This window comes from Vipera ursinii, assembly GCF_947247035.1.
Source record: "Vipera ursinii genome assembly, chromosome: 8".
In the NCBI taxonomy this organism is placed as follows: domain Eukaryota; kingdom Metazoa; phylum Chordata; class Lepidosauria; order Squamata; family Viperidae; genus Vipera; species Vipera ursinii.
The window spans coordinates 8,533,352-8,551,683 of record NC_139519.1 but is presented as its reverse complement, the minus strand read 5'-3'; the positions used below and the strand labels follow the sequence as shown (position 1 = coordinate 8,551,683).

General features: G+C 43.7%; 1 protein-coding gene across 5 annotated transcripts in view; it reads left to right on the top strand.

Annotated features, from left to right (window-relative positions):
* PPP3CC (protein phosphatase 3 catalytic subunit gamma) overlaps positions 1–18,332 on the top strand; it is a 78,464-nt gene that overhangs the window by 13,389 nt on the left and 46,743 nt on the right. Inside the window, exon 1 of one of the 5 annotated variants that reach the window (XM_083368458.1) lies at positions 4,709–4,974. The exons of the other annotated variants lie outside the window; for them this stretch is intronic. The gene's annotated coding sequence lies outside the window, so the exon portion shown is untranslated. Of the gene's footprint in view, positions 1–4,708; positions 4,975–18,332 lie in introns of those variants that run through there. 5 annotated transcript variants of the gene reach the window in all.

Below are 18,332 nucleotides of genomic sequence, written 5' to 3'. Positions count from 1 at the left end.
TTGGGTTAGCATCTTATATGCCCTCACTTCACATCCCAAGTAAATAACTTTAGAAAAGCATAAAGGAGATGAAAGCTGTTAATTTTTTCCTACTGCTACAGCCTCCAGCAAAGTGGTTTTTCCTGCAGTTGCTTTTAAGGATTAAAAAAACTGGAAATTCAATAATTGGATCTTCTTCCATTGTATCTTTTGTGGCTTTAATTATAGCAAGTTCACGGGGGAAAAATACCCAAGCTGTTTTCCAAAAGCACTATGTCTAAAATAAAAGTAAATACCAGTATATAGTAGATTTAATCCTCATAAATTCACTTACCAAAGGGCATAATTTCCTATACTAGGTTGAGAAAATCTAGAGTGACATTCAACTCTATACTTGAAATGACTAGGCGTAGCTTAAAGTCAGAAGTTTCATTTAGGTTATCTAACATTGGAAACTCAGTTTGATCTTTTAATGTATACCATGCATATGTAGTAGCTCTCATTAATTGGTTAAATTATTTGGTTACAATTTTGAGGCTTACCTAGAATCATGTGTTTCCTCCTTCCCTAAGACTATGGCCCTAGTAGTCTATACTCATGATTATAGATAAAAATGCAAACTTTTTTTGTAGTTCTAAAGAGCCAAGACTTTCGTTACAATCACATCTTCCCAGAAGACTAGCTCAGATTACATTTTTAAGCGCACTCTTTTGTGCTTAGTAAACTGCACATGCAACAAATTCTTTGAAAACCAGCTAAGTAGTTGAAACATACACAGAGAAATATACCAAAATTAAAGTACCTGATTGTTGGAGGAAATACTGTAGTAAAGAATAGAAGAAAAATTAAAATGTAAATCAGAAGAATAAGGCATGAAATTACATGCAAAGTTATGTAGTATAACTACCAAAGGTGGAACTGTGTTTGTTAGGCTTTAGTTACACTGCGGTGTTAGGGTGCTCTCACAAAGGGGTGTTAGGGAAGGAATGTACTGCAGAGACCAGGTTTCTCAAACAGTTACCGATGGTGCTTGGCAGCAAAAGAGAAACAAGAGTTGACAGAACCAGGACAGAACACAGAAAGCTGTTTTGCTGTTCTGCGCCTGCAATTTATATGATGGCCTGTCTTTGGGGCAGTTGATAAGTGGTATTGCAAACCCAAGTATGAAGGGAGCCAATAGCATATTCTAGTGTTCCTTGCATGCGGAGGTACAATCAAGCAAAGCTGAAGTGGTTTCTCGTTGAATAAAAATAAATGTTTCTTTCTCAGACAGGTTCTGACTTTACCTGAAGTACCTGTCTTTGATTTTACCCCACCCCACCCCAAAACCCCTTTCTCTGGATCAACCTCAGTCTTGGCTAGACAGCAGTGAATTTAATAGCTTTTGGGTAAACTTTGGAGAGAATGCACAGAGTAGCCTCTGTAAAAGAAGTAATTTTGTATAGGGTTTTAGAGTCAAGCTTCAAAAAATCTTTTGGGAAATACTAGAGTTTTATGATTAAATAAACACATTAATAAGGGTGTTAACAATCCTTTTTTGTAAGCCACCTAAAGCGAGTAGGCAGCCATACAACTAATGGGATTTCTTATTGTGACTTCTCACATATCTATGTTTTATTAGTGTATACCCAATGTCAAAGATTAACAGCAGGTAGTTTTGTCTGTTCGGGCTCAACTAGATGCTTAGGTTGAAAAGTTGTGATTCTTGTTCTATTTGTCTCGACAGCTGTAAGAATAGCTTGCTGTTTTTGCAGGGACTCACGAATGTTTGGAGATGTCTTCTTTTTGCTACCAACCGCTTCAAAAAGAATAATTTCCTTTTTTACTGAAAAGCTGGCTAAGAAATTGAAGCATATTACTACAGAATGGAAAGGTCAGCTGACATTCGGTGCATGAAAAAGGCCCTCAGATGACTGGTTTGTCACGGCCAGTGGAATTGCAAGGGGAGGTGTGTGAAAGCTTAAAATCCTATTTATACACCTAAATGCGTGACTTTGTGAGGTGGGCGGAAATACTGCCACAAAAATCTTCTTGAGTGTTGCTTTGTGAATACTATTGATAATGTATTGATATTGTGAATTTATTGATAGTTCTACAGAACACAATCGCTGACATGACATGATAGCAGTGTTCCAATATCTCAGGGGCTGCCCCAAAGAAGAGGGGGGTCAACCTGTTCTCCATAGCGCCTGAAGGCAGGACAAGAAGCAACGGATGGAAACTAGTCAAGGAGAGAAGCAACCTAGAACTAAGGAGAAACTTCCTGACAGTTAGAACAATTAACCAGTGGAACAACCTGCCTCCAGAAGCTGTGAATGCTCCAACACTGGAGGTTTTTAAGAAGAGACTGGACAGCCATTTGTATGAAATGGTATAGGGCACAGGTCTGCAACCCACGGCTCCAGAGCCGCATGCGGCTCTTTCAGCCGTCTCCTGCGCCTCCCAGTCCTCTGGCATGTGCAGTCCAAAAAAAAAGGACTAAAAAAGTTCAACCAATCAATTCATATATGCAGGGTAGGTGCATATCTCACCTTGGCTCCACTCTTCAGTCAAACCCTGTTCTGCACATGCGTGCATGTACGTGCATGCGCGCACATTTTTTGCAGCTCCCCATTTTTTCTTTTGTGAGGGAACCGGTTCCGAGTGGCTCTTTCACTGTTTCAGGTTGCTGACCCCTGGTATAGGGTTTCCTGCCTGAGCAGCGGGTTGGGCTAGATGTCCTCCAAGGTCCCTTCCAACTACTACTACTACTACTACTACTTATTATTATTATTATTATTATTATTATTATTATTATTATTATTATTATTATTATATTATCTTTCATTACTTTGAAAGGTAGCAATTGTCCCATTTTGTAGCAGTTGAATGTTTTTCATTTTGGATCTACCACACACCTGGGCTTCTTGAAGTCTTTCAGATGATGATTTTTTTGCAGTACTGTGAATTAACACGCATCAAGAAATATTAGAAGATAACATATTTGAAGGATCCGTACCCCACAAAAATATTGCAAAGACTTCTTAAAATGTGTTTACAGTATGATACATAACTTTTTCTACTGTAAACCATGAACAAAGCATGCATAGTATTGTAAACATCTCCAGCAGCATAGTGTATCCAGTGAAATTTCATTAACTTGGGAGTGTGTGTGTGTGTTTTAAAAATATGTACATTAACCCTTTACAAAATGTCCGTGAGAATTTTTTAAAACACTTTTTTAAACATAAAAATTAGCAGGTCTATTGAGATTTTTTTTTTAATGATGATGCCACCGTGAGATGTGTCCATTACAAAAAGCAGCTTAATGTCAGTAAAGCTTGGTTAGGAAAACTTGGTGAAATTAAAATCTTGTTTCTGAAATGCTTTTCATGCATCCCATTTCCACACCAAACAGCCACCAGTGTTTAGTGGGAAAAGCAGCAGAGAACAAAAAGGGGCATTGAATAATTTTCTCTTCTCGTGCACCTTCTTCAGTTCTGAGCAAGAAGGAAGGCTCCTGCTTTAGATAATGATCCTATGGGAACTAGGGAGAGTAGCTTAAAGTAGACATAAAACACAGAATATCAGAGTTGGAAGGGACCCTGAAGATCTTCTAGTCCAACCCCCTGCTCAGTCAGGAGACTACCATTTCAGACAGGTGGCTGTCCGTTCTCTTCTTAAAAGCCTCCAGTGATGGAGCACCCCTGACTTATGAAGTCAAGCTGTTCCACTGATTAATTGTTCTCGCTATCAGGAAATTTCTCCTTAGTTCTAGGTTGCTTCTCTCCTTAATTAGTTTCCACCCATTGTTCCTTGTCCTGTCTTCGAGTTCTTTGGAAAATAGGTTGAATCCCTCTTCTTTGTGGCACCCCTTCAAATATTGGAATAAGGCTTGTGGACCTGAAGTCTGAGCTCTTATTTTGATAAATTGAACTATTTATTTAAATCATGGCAGGTCTAAAGTTACAGACTGGCTTAAAGATACCAGCTGTTAGGCCAGTACTGTAAAAATCCTAGGTTTCAGTAGGAATATGTGCAGCTCCGGGTTGAACTGTGGACTCCTTGGTGCTCTTGAGGTTGGTGATTTGCTTGCCTGACAGTTTCATTACCTGACTAGGTAATGCCATTGGTACTTGTGAGTATGGGTTTGCTCCCTGTTTATATGCAGTAACTAGGTTTATCCCAATTTTCCATGTCGTTAAAAGCATGGTTTATACGGAGTACGGTGCGGTGAATAAAGCCACGAGAAAGAACATTGCTAGGAATCTGAAGTGGTGGGGTGAGTTTTGTGTTCCTTAGCAGCAGTGGAGAACTTTAGCAGGCAAGTCAAAGCTTAGTAGGATGATTTGATGAAAAGCAGGAATGGGAGGTAATTTAATGTAGGCAGAGATCCTGAAGGATGTGGCAGAAGTTGGGTTGGGGAGGATAAAATGCTTCTTTGCTGTTCTTAAATTCTGTAACAGCTAAGGGGCGGGAGTGTCTCTTGTGCTGTCTAGATGGGTTTTCTATTTTTTCAGTCACCAAAGGATAATAATTCCCTGATGGGATCCAATAACCTTTTAGCTTTCTGCTGGATCTTGGTGTATTTCCTCCAGTTCCAGCAGTCAATGCTAGTCATCTTAAATATTGGCTTAATTTTGCTTAGAGAGAAGCCTCTTAACTTAGTCCCTACCTTTCTGTTATGTGCTCAAGTGAAGAATCCTTCTATAATCCACAGCTTATTCTCCTTTTATTTGCATGAAATTATCTTTCAAGTAATCACAATCATTTTTGACATGTGGTGTGCCATTGTGCATTCCTTTGGAAATAAGTTATACACCGTAAAAGGACTGAGGAAAATTCAAAGTCCAACTGCAAAGTAGTCAGAGTAATCAGAATATTTTAAAATATCTAAGAGTATCAGAGAAGGCCTTCAACAGGGATCATCCAGAAGACCCCAAGCAGAAGGCACCTCTTCATACTTCATTCGTCTTCTGACAGCTAGGATGAATGACAACTGCCATTGAATCTGGAGTGAGTATTAGTCTTTGGCATCTTCCCCATGAATTTATCAAAATCCCTTTTGACCATTTATTACTGGGTATCATTGCATCTTGTGGTGTAGCAAGTATAGTAAGACATTAATTAGTAACAGATTGAGGCCAGACAGAAAGCACAGAAGAAGAAAAAAAACCAGAATAAAAATAATGTTTCTTCCTAATGTCTGGGTGAAAACATCCAGTGTGTTCTTTTTCTGCCCCCCCCCCCCCGGTACATTTCTGTGTAGAAGAAATATTTTCTATCATTTTTTTTCAATTTGCTGCTAATCCATCTCATTAGAGTTCTAATCTTTTGTATATATATGATGTTCCTATAAGCAAATATCTAGTAAGAATTTCAATGCAAAATAGTCAGCATATACTCATTAATGATTTACATCAATCTAGAAGCAAAAACTCAAGTTGGATGGTATAGGACGGGGGTCTTCAAACTTGGGTCTTTTATGACTTGTGGACTTGTCGTTCTGATTTGTTTTATTTCAAAATGTTATTATCAGATTGATCTGATTTTATTTCCTTCACCACAGCCAAGTACTGTTTTATAGTCTGGACGGTATGCCATAGTATTCATTCTGCAATGGAGATCATTTAGCAGGAGTTCTGCTAAAATAGACCTGTAAAGTCCCTTCTCTCTACAGTTAAATAGTGAATCTCATTTTCTATTCTGTTGCAAACTTTAATTATAATTAGTATGGCATATTATTTTGTTGTGACTATGCTTCTTTTTGAGATTTTTTTTATAATCCTGTGCAAAAAAGAAATGTTATAGTGGCTAAATCTGAGGGGTGAATTTGGAAGTCACTAATCCTGATCTTACTGTGCTGTGATTAGTTTGCCACAGACAAGTCACAGCCTCTCAGCGTCAACTCCTTATCTGATTTGCCTTAAGGATTGTGACAAGAAAATATATAGGAAGCATTATATGAAAGCACTATTGATTAAATAAGATATCTCTCTGTCAAAGAGATGCTATTCATATAGCTGAGGTTTGTGCTAGCAGTATCAAAAGGAAATAACTATTTGGATGTCATACCTTTGTTGATGATTGTAGCAATACCGTAAAGACATGATTGTGTTCATCATGTATGAAGATGTCCTGTACTTTGATCTGATAACCACGGCATGGGTAAGGTAGATACTGTACTTCACCCTCTAGTTCAGGGGTAGGCAAACTTGGCTCTTTGATGACTCCTGGACTTCAACTTCCAGAATTCCTGAGCCAGCTGTGCTGAGGGAAAAAGGAGAGGTTTCTTTGCTGGCTCAGTAATTCTGGGAGTTGAAGTCCACGAGTCATAAAAGAGCCAGGGTTTCCTACCCCTGCTGTAGTTGAACTGAGCTTTAAACTATGTCAGAGCGTGCACAGTCTTATTGCACTGAGATAACCCAGGAGTAAACACAGTAAACAGTGGCTTGTATAAAATGGTGGTTTATCTTACATTATCTACAGTATCATACACCAGGAACAATATACATGTGCTAATACAGCAGGATCCAATAAATCACAATTGCAGGAGGAAACGGAAGAGAGAGAACATATCAGCAGAGCCTTCCATTTATACAAATGCTCTTAAAGAGACACAAACCCTGCTGAGTCATTCCCATCATTACATTGCATCTTACATCTTACATTACATAAGCTGGTTTAGCTGTAAATCAATACCTTGACAAAGTATTTGCAAAACAGTGGAAATCCTGGAGCTGCCTTGGCACTGGATTGCATAAGGATATCACACTTTTCACCCATGAGTGGATGAAGGCCCACTGGAAAATCTGTCTGTCTTCCCAGAATAAAATCAGGAAAATCTGGCCCTGCTTATCGGCCAAATAAGGAGCAGCTGTAAGAAGGAATATGGTTTCTTTCAAATTTGTCTCTGGTGAACAATTGCCCTGGGACCAGAAAGATTAATATTTTTCCAGTCTTATCAAGCCAGTTAGCAAAGGGCAGTCATTTGCTGTCCCTATAAGAACTTCAGCTAGGGAAAATCACCCTGTCCTTCATTAGATTAAAAAGTGTTCATTTTTAGTTCACAACTCTGTTCTGGCCTTTGTGTATCTTGATTTTCTTAGTTTGAAAATCTAAGGCAAAACTATTTAATCTGACATGAACAGATTATGAGAAATAGCAGTTAAAGAAAAAGTTAATTGTTATGTAAATACAATAAAGAAATAAAAGTAGTTCTTTAGCTCAGTGTGGTAATTTGGGAGAATTGATTTGATGAACATAAACTTGAAGTGGCTTCTAAGGTAAAGGTTCCCCCGCACATGTGTGCTAGTCGTTTCCAACTCTAGGGGCCAGTGCTCATCTCCGTTTCAAAGCCGAAGAGCCAGCGCTTGTCCGAGGACGTCTCCGTGGTCATGTGTCTGGCATGACTAGACGCCAAAGGCGCATGGAACGCTGTTACCTTCCCACCGTAGTGGTCCCTATTTTTCTACTTGCATTTTTACGTGCTTTCGAACTGCTAGGTTGGCAGAAGCTGGGACGAGTAACAGGCGCTCACTCTGTTACGCGGCACTCGGGATTCGACCCGCCAAACTGCCGACCTTCTGATCGACAAGCTCAGCGTCCTAACCCACTCAGCCTCTAGGGAAAACCAAAATGTGACATATAACAGTGACAGAATTTTCTGTTTGGTTTGAAACAATCTAACAATCTAAAAATAAGGTTAATGAGAAATGTTCCATCATAAACTATAACTACACCATATAAATACTGATTTATTTATCAGTAGCTTTTCTGCCTAATTAAAAGGCATAAACTTTTAGAGGCTGCATTTTTCTACCCCTCCTTTTCCTCTCCATCCCCCTCAATTTAAATTCTGTGACAGTCTAGCTACCTACATTTGATGAAATGAGCTGTAACTCATAAAATTTCCGCTTCTGAATAAAAATCGTTAATCAGAAAACCTCTAAAGCTGCCAGGCTCCTGATTTTTCCCCCCAAGGTTGAATAAGTGGCTCTCTTACAGTGGTTAATTTATAAAACTGCTTGTCACTAAACATTAATTTAACAACAAACTGCCCTGATTGTTCACTGCTTTACACTGATTTCATACAAGACAAGTCAGTGGCATGAATAATATAATCCTTGAACTTAAGACGGTTTTGGTCTAATGTGACTGGAGTTCTTGTGATCTTGTTCTGCTGAAAGATGTGACTATTGTTCTAAAATATTATTCTGCTAAAATATCAGGTCTCCTGCTTGATCAGGGGGTTGGACTTGGAGATCTCCAAGGACCTTTCCAACCTTATTATTGTTTGTACTATGTTCTAAACAAGAGAGCAAACCAGACTTGGACAGATACTGCAGCCGCCCCAAGCTTCTCTTTTAAAGAAATGCAATTAAACCAGACATGTCAAACACAAGGCCCGGGGGCCGGATCCGGCCCGTGAAGTGGTTTCATGTGGCCCGCGACGCCATCCTGGAAACAGTGAGGGAACGGCCCCCACTGCCTTGGCCCTGGCCCAGAGACCCTCCTTCTGCCAGAGACCCTCAGATCTGTCCCACTCCTGCCCGGGCCCCCATAGGCACCCTTGATGCGAACGATGTAGAGCTGGCCACGCCCACCCAGTAGGCCACGCCCACCCTGGCCATACCCACCCGGCCCCCTGAGGGCAACCGCAATGCTGATGCGGCCCTCAATGAAATTGAGTTTGACACCCCTGAATTAAACTAATAGATACGAAAGCAATTTTCTTCTTCCCACTTGTCACTTGCAGGATCACCTGTTCATTGCAGGCCTCCAGAATACCTTAGATCAGACATGTCAAACTCGTGACGGCGCACAACGTATCGGAGCTTTTTCACCATTGCCGGCAATGGGGTGGGTGTGGCTTCAGTATGATGAAACTGGCTTGTGGGCCGGCAGTTTGACACCCCTGCCTTAGATTGATTAGCTCTGCTTAATGATTTACACAGCATCTGTAATTTGTCAATTTTGTGGAATGAGCCCCGAGAAGCAGGTCTTCTCCGTCACGGTGCTCACCTTCCAGGACAGCATCCCACCAGTGATTCAAATGGTTCCAATTCTAATCTGGCCCACGTGTTGAAGATTTGACTCTTTCCACTGGCCCTGGGTTGGGAAGTGGGACTTTGGGAACGTTTGGTGGGATGTAGAGAAATATTGCCCTCTTTCTTTAGACATCTATTTATTGTTGGTTATAGTCTCTTTGTTTTTAATATTGTTATGGAATTGGGTGGCTTTAGAAATTTGACGAAGAACCAACCAACCTACAACAGGAGCTTTTAAGTTCTGGTCAGTTAAAATCAGGCTGAAACTGCTGCCCTTAAAGCAGAATTGAAACAAGTATCCCAGCCTGTCACTTGCTAATGCAATAGTAAATTCTTCTCCAAGAATCTCCAGCTTTCACCAAATTTAGTATGTGGAAATTAAGACAAGGCACAATTAGCTGGTTCTAAATTGGGGAGAGAGCCAATTTTGGTGTAGTGGCTAAGGCACTGGCTAAAAACTGTGGGATCATGAGTTCCAGTCCTGATTTAGGCACAAAGTCAACTGAATAAAAATGACATTGCTCAAATGAGAACACTTTTTTGCATATTTAGCCACTGTTTAGACCTGAATAGATTTATTTATCTGTTGATTAATTACTACAGTACTCTGGCAAGTAGCACAAGTGTTTACATTAGTAAGATTGATCATCTGCTGAACGTGTTAAGGAAGGTAGTATACAGTAATAATGGTACTCTCACTTTACTTTAGCATGTAGTTGTAATAATATACGTTTGTAACGTGCCCACTGACTTCCCAAGCTGGGAGTCCTTTTGAGGAGGAACTGTATGAGACAGATGATTTATTTGGAGCTTCTGAGCAGAAATTTCTCTCTCCCTCTATTTCTTACACTTAGAGAAACATTTCATGAGTTCAGTCTACAAGTACTCATGCATTATGGCAAAGAAAGGAATCCTTTAGCCCAGGGGTCTTCAAACTTGACAACTTTAAGACTTGTGGACTTCAACTCCCAGAATTCCTCAGCCAGCCCTGGGAATTGAAGTCCACAAGTCTTAAAAGTTGCCAAGTTTGAAGACCCCTGCTTTAGCGTGTGAAGGGAATATGGCCAGATAATCTCAGGGCACATTTTGAAAGGAAATAGGCAATATGGCGCCCGATCTCCACTCCTTCCGGCGCGATCTTAAAACCCATCTCTTTGAACAAGCTGGCCTGGCCTGATGGGACGGGGTTGGATTTTATAAATGGATTTTAACTTAATCTGTATTAATTTATTACGGGCACTGTTTAATTACTTTTTAATAATTTTTAATTTTTGCATCTTGTTTTTATGTATTGCCCTGTTCACCGCCCTGAGTCCTTCGGGAGAAGGGCGGTATACAAATTAAATAAATAAATAAATAAATAAATAAATAAATAAATAAATAAATAAATAAATAAATAAATAAATATTGTACCTGCAAAATAATGTTTAAACAGCCAACCACCAGAATATCAGTCTTGCCTAAGATGTTCAAGGGACGCAGAGCTTGATGTCATCTCTTTAATATAGCAACTCTTTCAATAACTTGATTCCTGGCTATCTCATAATCAGGCTGTAAAGATTCACACACAATCAACATTAAAAGAGAAATTGACTTATTGGTGTTATCTATTTCCTCCCCCCCCCCAAAAAAAAACCCCAAAGTTTGTTGGTTTCCCTAAATAACACTGGCTTCAAATTTGCTGATCGGTTCGCTTAACGATTGGCACATTCTCTGAAGTGTGTGCCAGCAATCATTACTTTCTTTAGGTCCTTTGTACAGAACTGGTCAGTATAAGCTTCTAAAGTGCCGTGGGTTGCATGACAAGCACACCGTGTGCAAAATTAACTTCACTCAAAGTTGTTGTTTTTCTAAATGTGCTCTCTCCTTCCCACTGCACAGCCCAGCTGCTATAAAGGCCAGAATTACATTTGCTAGCAGGTGGGAAAACTCATTTATGGCAAACAAAAGGCTGCTGTTTTTGTGTGCACATTCTATTATTGGGTAGCTGTCAGCTTGCTAACCTTAGGGAAACAGGTGGTAAGTTTCCCTCCCTGCTGACATCTAGGAATCCCCTCTTGCCTCCTTTAGTTAGCTCCCATTTATAACGTCGGGGCAGCTGTTAGCTGTAGACATTGGACATTGTGTCTCTAGGCTTGCCCCTCTTCGCCCTAGTTAGAAAAGTGAGCTGGGGCAAATATCTAGTCTGGTCAACCTGATGAAAGGGAAATGGCCGATCTGAACCTCTTTGGCACGGAGTCATTGTTCTAGAGTAACCTGTGTATTTTTAACTGCGAAAAGGTGTCGGGACTTGCGCTGTCTCAAGAATTGTTTTTAAGCTGCGGTTCAGGTTTCTTTTGGCTGTTTATTTGAGGCAGGTGGCATTTTAAGATCACTGCCAAGGCTTTTGTGGCAATAGATGTCAGCACTGACAGACACCCACACCGCTTTTTCAAGAAGGCTTTGTCCCGAAGGTTCAAAATAGCAACTGGAAATATATAGGAAATAAGGCAAAGAGTCGGGATATGTTCTGCAATTTAGCAGACTGAACAGAGTACCTGACAGAGAAGCCTGCTTGCCTTCAAATGCTGTGAATAGTTTCACCGGCTGCCGTACACGCAGGGCAGGCTTCCTAACTAGCCTGGCAGATGATAAAGCATCTGTGCTCCAAGTAACATGTTACTCAGGCAGACCAGCTAAGTCAGGAGGCACAATTTTATAGTGCTAGATGGGATCTTCTGGTTAATTATGCCATCCAATGACTTCCTGATGGAAAATAGGGAAGCACTCTATTTTATTGTAGATCAAGACATCGGTCCTATTTTCTAGATTCAGGGCTTTTCAACCAGTGGTACAGGTAGCACCCGTGGTACATTGGCACCTGGCAGGTGGTACACGACCATCCTAGAAAAGTGGTAGCGGAGGAGGGGAATGAGCTGAACCGGTGGCAGCACCGCACAAGCCTGAGCGAGAGAAGCACCAGCTGGAGATCGGCGCTGATCCTGGCGCTTCTGAGCCCAGAAGAAACACCGATTAGCTGGAATGTTGCAGCATCTCCAGGGTCTTGTGATTTACATTCAGATGCTTGGCAACTGATTCATATTTATGACGGTCACAATGTCCCAGGGTCATCTGAAGTGACCAAAACCTGCTGCAACCACCCAGCAGAGGGGGGGGGAATAAAAACCAAACACCCACCCCACCCCACCCCCACTGCCAATCCTCAACCTCGGACAGGAAGAGCGCCGCCGGGCAGGCAGGCAGGTGTCTTGCTTGGCTGTGGCTTGGGGGGGGGCACTTTTTCCAGTGCCATTGTAACTTGGAACAGTCACTAAGCGAACTGTTGTAAGTCGAGGACTACCTGTACTTCATCACTTTTTTCCTTTTTTTTTTTTTTTTGGTCATCAAGTTTTTGACCCCTTGCTAGGCGACTGGTGGTACTCGGATGCTGCCCTATCCTAAAAGTGGTACAATGGGTGAAAAGATCAAAAAGCCCTGTTCTGGATTTCAGAAAGGGTAACTCTGTTTATAAAGAGTTTTAAAAGACAGCTTTTTGATTATACTTCTTCAGTTTTGTTGTAGAACATAGTGGGAAACAATTTTAATTTAAATGATGGAAAATAGGAGGAATGTGCTTGTTGAAAGCGCATACATGGATTAGAATTTGCTGTAATCTGACCTCTATGTAATGCCCATGATATGTATTTTCCTTATTCTCTTATTCTTCCCTCATACACTTCTGTACTGGATTAAGATTCTCTTGCATCAATATCTTGCCTGTTACCTAATGCTAAGGCTGTCAGGGTAGTCTCACACCTTCAAAAATGATCACAATACAGTATTATGACCTCAGAGCAAACCAAGCAGAATACAAAATAACAAGAACAGCTGATAGCAAAACCAGACCCTCTGTACTGATGACGAGTAAGGAATAGTAAAAATATTATGGCATATGGCAAAAATTTCCTGACATCAGGGCAATTATAGTTATAGTTATAGTTTATTTGATTTATATACCGCCCTTCTCCTTGGTAGGACTCAGGGCGGTTCACAGGGCATATATAAAAAAACAAAAAACACTATACAAAAATTAAAAAAGAATTAAACCCTTGCCCAATAAAACAGTAGTACAGATTAAAAACAATTAAAAAACCCATAATCCCCATCAGGCCAGACCAGCTAATTCGAACAGATGGGTCTTCAGGCCCCGACGGAAAGTTCGAAGGTCTGGTGCCATCCGGAGCTCCACCGGCAATTGATTCCATAAAGCCGGGGCCCCCACAGAGAAGGCCCTCCCCCTGGGGGCCACCAGTCGACATTCCCTGACTGGCGGCACCCTGAGGAGGCCCTCTCTGTGGGAACGCACAGGGCGGAGGGGAGTCGATGCCGGCAGCAGGTGGTCCCTGAGGTAACCCGGACCCATGCCATGTAGGGCCTTAAAGATCGTAACCAACACCTTGAACCTCACCCGAAAGACAACTGGTAACCAATGCAGCTCGCGGAGCAAAGGTGTAACATGGGAGTACCGGGAAACTCCCAAGACAACTCTCGCGGCCGCATTCTGTACCAGTTGGAGCCTCCGAGTGGTCTTCAAGGGAAGCCCCATGTAGAGAGCATTACAGTAGTCAAGGCGAGAGGTCACGAGCGCATGAGTGACTGTACACAGGGCATCCCGGTTTAGATAGGGCCGCAACTGGCGCACCAGGCGAACCTGGGCGAAAGCCCCCCTAGTCACGGCCACTATATGCTCTTCCAAAGTAAGCCGCGAATCTAGAAGGACTCCCAAGTTGCGAGCCCTATCCACGGGGGGTAAGAGCTCACCCCCCATAGAAAGAGATGGAACATTTGGAATGTCCCGGGATGCCGGAATGCACAGCCACTCAGTCTTGTCAGGGTTGAGCTGAAGTCTGTTCCTCCCCATCCAGACCCGAACCGCCTCCAGGCAACGGGACATCACGGCGAGGGCATCACTGGGGTGGTTTGGGGTCGAAAAGAAAAGTTGGGTATCATCGGCATACTGATGATACCCAACTCCAAAACCACGAATGATCTCACCCAGCGGTTTCATATAGATGTTGAACAGGAGAGGCGAGAGAACCGACCCCTGAGGAACTCCACAAACGAGAGACCTAGGGGCCGATCTCTGCCCCCCTGCCAACACCGACTCCGAGCGTCCCAGGAGATAGGAGGAGAACCACTGAAGAACTGTGCCTCCCACTCCCAATCCCCTGAGACGCCGCAGCAAGATACCATGGTTGATGGTATCGAAAGCCGCTGAGAGGTCTAATAGGACTAGGATAGAGGAATGTCCCCTATCCCGCGCCCTCCAGAGATCATTCACCAGAGCGACCAATGCCGTCTCCGTGCTGTACCCGGGCCTGAAACCCGATTGGTAGGGGTCCAGATAATCCGCTTCATCCAGGACCAGAGGGAGCTGATGCGCCACCACACTCTCAACAACCTTCGCAAGAAAGCGAAGGTTGGAGACTGGACGAAAGTTGTTCAAAACGGCTGGGTCCAGGACAGGCTTCTTGAGGAGAGGTCTCACCACCGCCTCCTTCAAGACGGCGGGGAAATAACCCTCACTCAAAGAAGCAGATATAACCGCCTGGAGCCAGCCTCGTGTCCTCTCCCTAGCTGCATAAACCAGCCAGGAAGGGCACGGGTCCAACAAACATGTGGAGGAGCTCAGCCTCCCCATAATCCTGTCCACTTCATCAGGGGTCACAGAATCAAACTCTTCCCAGATAACATTGACAAGACCGCCCGTGTCCTGATCGCCTGACTCTGCCCAGCTGGAGTCCAAACCGGTCCGAATCCGAGCGATTTTATCCGACAGATGATGACTAAATTCCTCGGCACGACCTTGCAAGGGATCCTCCCTCACCTCCTGATTGAGAAGTGAGCGAGTCACCCTAAACAAGGCGGCCGGGCGATTATCTGCGGACGCGATGAGGGTGGAGAAGTAATTACACCTCGCCACCCTCATCGCTGCGAGATAAGACCTAATATAGGTTCTTAACCGCAATCGGTCGGGTTCGGATCGGCTAGACCTCCAGCAGCTCTCTAGGCCCCGTTTCCGGCGCTTCATCTCCCGGAGCTCCGCGGAAAACCATGGAGCTCGCTGGGATCTGCGCCGGGTCAGGGGCCGCAAGGGTACAACCCGGTCAAGTGCCTCAGTGGCTGCCCTTCCCCAGGCTTCCACTAAGGCATCAGCCGAGCTGTGAGCAGTGGAGGCAGGTGGGGACCCCAGCGCCGCTTGGAATCTGTCAGGATCCATTAAGCGTCTGGGGCGGTACCATCTAATTGGCTCCGTACCCCCACGGCGGGGGGTGGCAAAGCGGAAGACCAGCCGCAGGAGATGATGATCGGTCCATGACAGGGGCATAATAAATGGAGAGCCCCCACCTAGATCATCCAACCACCGTCTAGATAAAAAAATCAGGTCAAGGGTGTGGCCTCCCTCATGAGTTGGCTCTGAAATTACTTGCGTCAGGTCCATGGCCGCCATGGAAGCCATGAACTCCCGAGCTAGCTCAGATGAACCTCCCAGGGATGGTAGATTGAAGTCTCCCAAAACTATAAGTTTGGGAAACTCAACCACCAAACCCGAGAGGATATCGAGCAGCTCGGGCAGGGCTGCCGCTGTGAGACTAGGCGAAATGTACACCAGCAGCAAGCCCAACTGCGCCCCAGGACCAAATCTCATGAAGAGAGACTCACACCCGACTATCTGAGAAACGGTGGCCTCCCGCGGACATAAGGTCTCCCTAATGGTAACCGCCACTCCCCCACCCCTACCTTGAGCTCGTGGCCGGTGTAGCACCCGGAAACCTGGTGGGCAGAGGTCAACCAAAGGGACCCCACCCTCTGGGCCCAACCAAGTCTCCGTGATGCAAGCCAGGTCCGCATGCTCACCCTCAACTAGATCCCTAACGAGGGGAGCTTTATTAACCACGGACCTGGCATTCAGGTACACCAGCCGGAGCTCAGGAGGCTGCACATCCCCGCTCCCGGGACCTCGGGGAAGAACCAGAGGGTCGGAGCGCCTCACCGCTTGAAGACAGCGGAGACGGCCCTCCCGGTAACGATATGGCCCCCTGTCTATCCGCCTGCTGCCTTTCCCCGTCGTGGGAATTGGTAGTCCCACGACCCGCTCAAGAGCCCCAGATGTACCCACAACCCGCTCCCCACGAATGCCGTCAGACCCAGGCCTGGCCTGCAACAAAGTTGTTTGGCTACCCCCCACCGCCAAACAACCACTACCCCCCACCCCCCTCCCCAACCCCCTAAAAAATTTAGCTAAAAAATTAACCAGGGGCCTCTTATTAGGTTTATATCGCAAGCCCCTGGCCTTTCCCGGCCATCTCTCAGGGTCCCAACAATTAATCAGTGGAAGAGCTAGCCTCTGAAAGTTGCGGGTGTTCCATCACTGGAGGCTTTCAAGATGAGATTGGAGAGCTTTTGTCTGGAATGATATAGGGCAGACATGTCAAACTCGCGACATCACGTGACGTTGCGTGGAGCTTTTTTTGCCATTGCCGGAAATGGGGTGGGCATGGATTTCCAGTGACGTGTCCGTCCCGCGGGACGGCAGTTTGACACCCCTGATACAGGTTCTCCTGATCAGGAGGTTGATCTAGTTCACGGGTTGGCAACCCGCGGCTCCGGAGCCGCATGCGACTCTTTGAGCCGTCTCCTGCGGCTCCCAGCTGCCCGGTGCGTGCGCACCTCTTCGAACGAGCGGAGGTGCGCACGCACCTCCCCAAACCTTTGGAGAGGTGCGTGCGCACTTCTGCGCGAACGGGCAGCGGCGCCGCTCTTTGGGAAAGCTGTTGCGGCACGTTTGCAGGCTGCCGAAGGCGGTAGCTCTGCAAACGGGCCGTCGCGCAACCGGGAACCGGTTCCATCACACATAAAAAAAATGGCAACCGTGCGCGTCCGCGCATGCGCAAGAAAAAACCGTTTTGTGCATGTGCAAAACATTTTTTTTGCGCATACGCGTGCATGGACACACGCACGCGGCTCCCACTTTTTTTTATGTGTGATGGAACCGGTTCCCAGTGGCTCTTTTCCTTTGTCAGGTTGCCGACCCCTGATCTAGGTAGAAGACCTGCAAGGTCCTTTCCAACCCTGTTTTCCTGTGTTCTGGATGTGGGGGAAATGGTCTCTATTCTGCCATTTAGACTGTTTTATTCTGATACGAGCAGCCTGCTTTTCGCTGCTTAGATTCTGATTCTAATTTTTGTTTTTGTTGTGGCCGACCAGATCTTTTTAAATTTATTTTCCTTCTGGAGTAGCATATGGACTTTTCTCCATATATCAAGATATGAATTAGCACCGTAGGCTGGGATATATTTGATTCTAAACTTTTTTTTTAAAAAAAATATACATTTTGTACTTGCTTGATGCTGTAAAATATTAATGGAAGGGTAATATATGCACTGTGCATATTTTAATGCACACTAACGTGGCTGGTGGACAATTTTCCTGTTCGATTTTTTTTTTTTAAAAAAAATGGGAATGACTGCAAAATAACAAACTGCTTTGGGGAAAATAAGAACTTAGATTTTCAGGTAAGAATTTAGCACAGTGCATAAATTAAGTAAACCCTTAATTCATTCTTCACTTCCCCGAAATATAGTAGAGCTCCTTATTAGGCACTAAGGCTGCAGAAAAAGATTTGAAGATCTGCTTTGGATTTCTTGCAGAGCACCCATCTGCAATTTATTAAAGCAGCTCTTTTTTTTCTGTCTGTAAAACAAAGGTCTGGCTATTTTGAATTGTCTCCTTAAAGAAGTTACAGCTTTCTAGTTGGGCCTGAAGTGCTTCTTCCAAATCATTTTTAAGTATATGCGGTTAAGTATATGCATATCTTAGGCATTATGACCTAACAGTTGCTTCGTAAGGTAAAGATTATGCTTAGGATCGGGGACTCTGGCTATAAATACAGCAGCAAATTAAATACAAGTTTGAATCTGATCTGCTTAAATGTTAAGGGTCAGACTGGGTTCAACTTATTCTTTTGTTCAGTCTGGCACTAGTAAAAAAAGAACTTAGCATGGTTTCAAGTTCTGCGTTAGCTTTTAGCTCTCTCTAAATATTATGACAGTTATTATTTGATGAACCTGCTGTTCACAGGGATATTATTGCAGGTTCTTTTTCTATATCTGCAACTCTGTAAATTTAGGCTATAGCCCTTTCCTCCTTTTACTGGGAATCATTTCTATCAATTTCAGGGAAGTTTATTTTTGAGTATGCATGTTACTTTTTTTTTCTCCTTTATACTTGGACCTCTTTTATATACAGTGTTTAATATATAAACAATTGAAGATAGATCCAAGT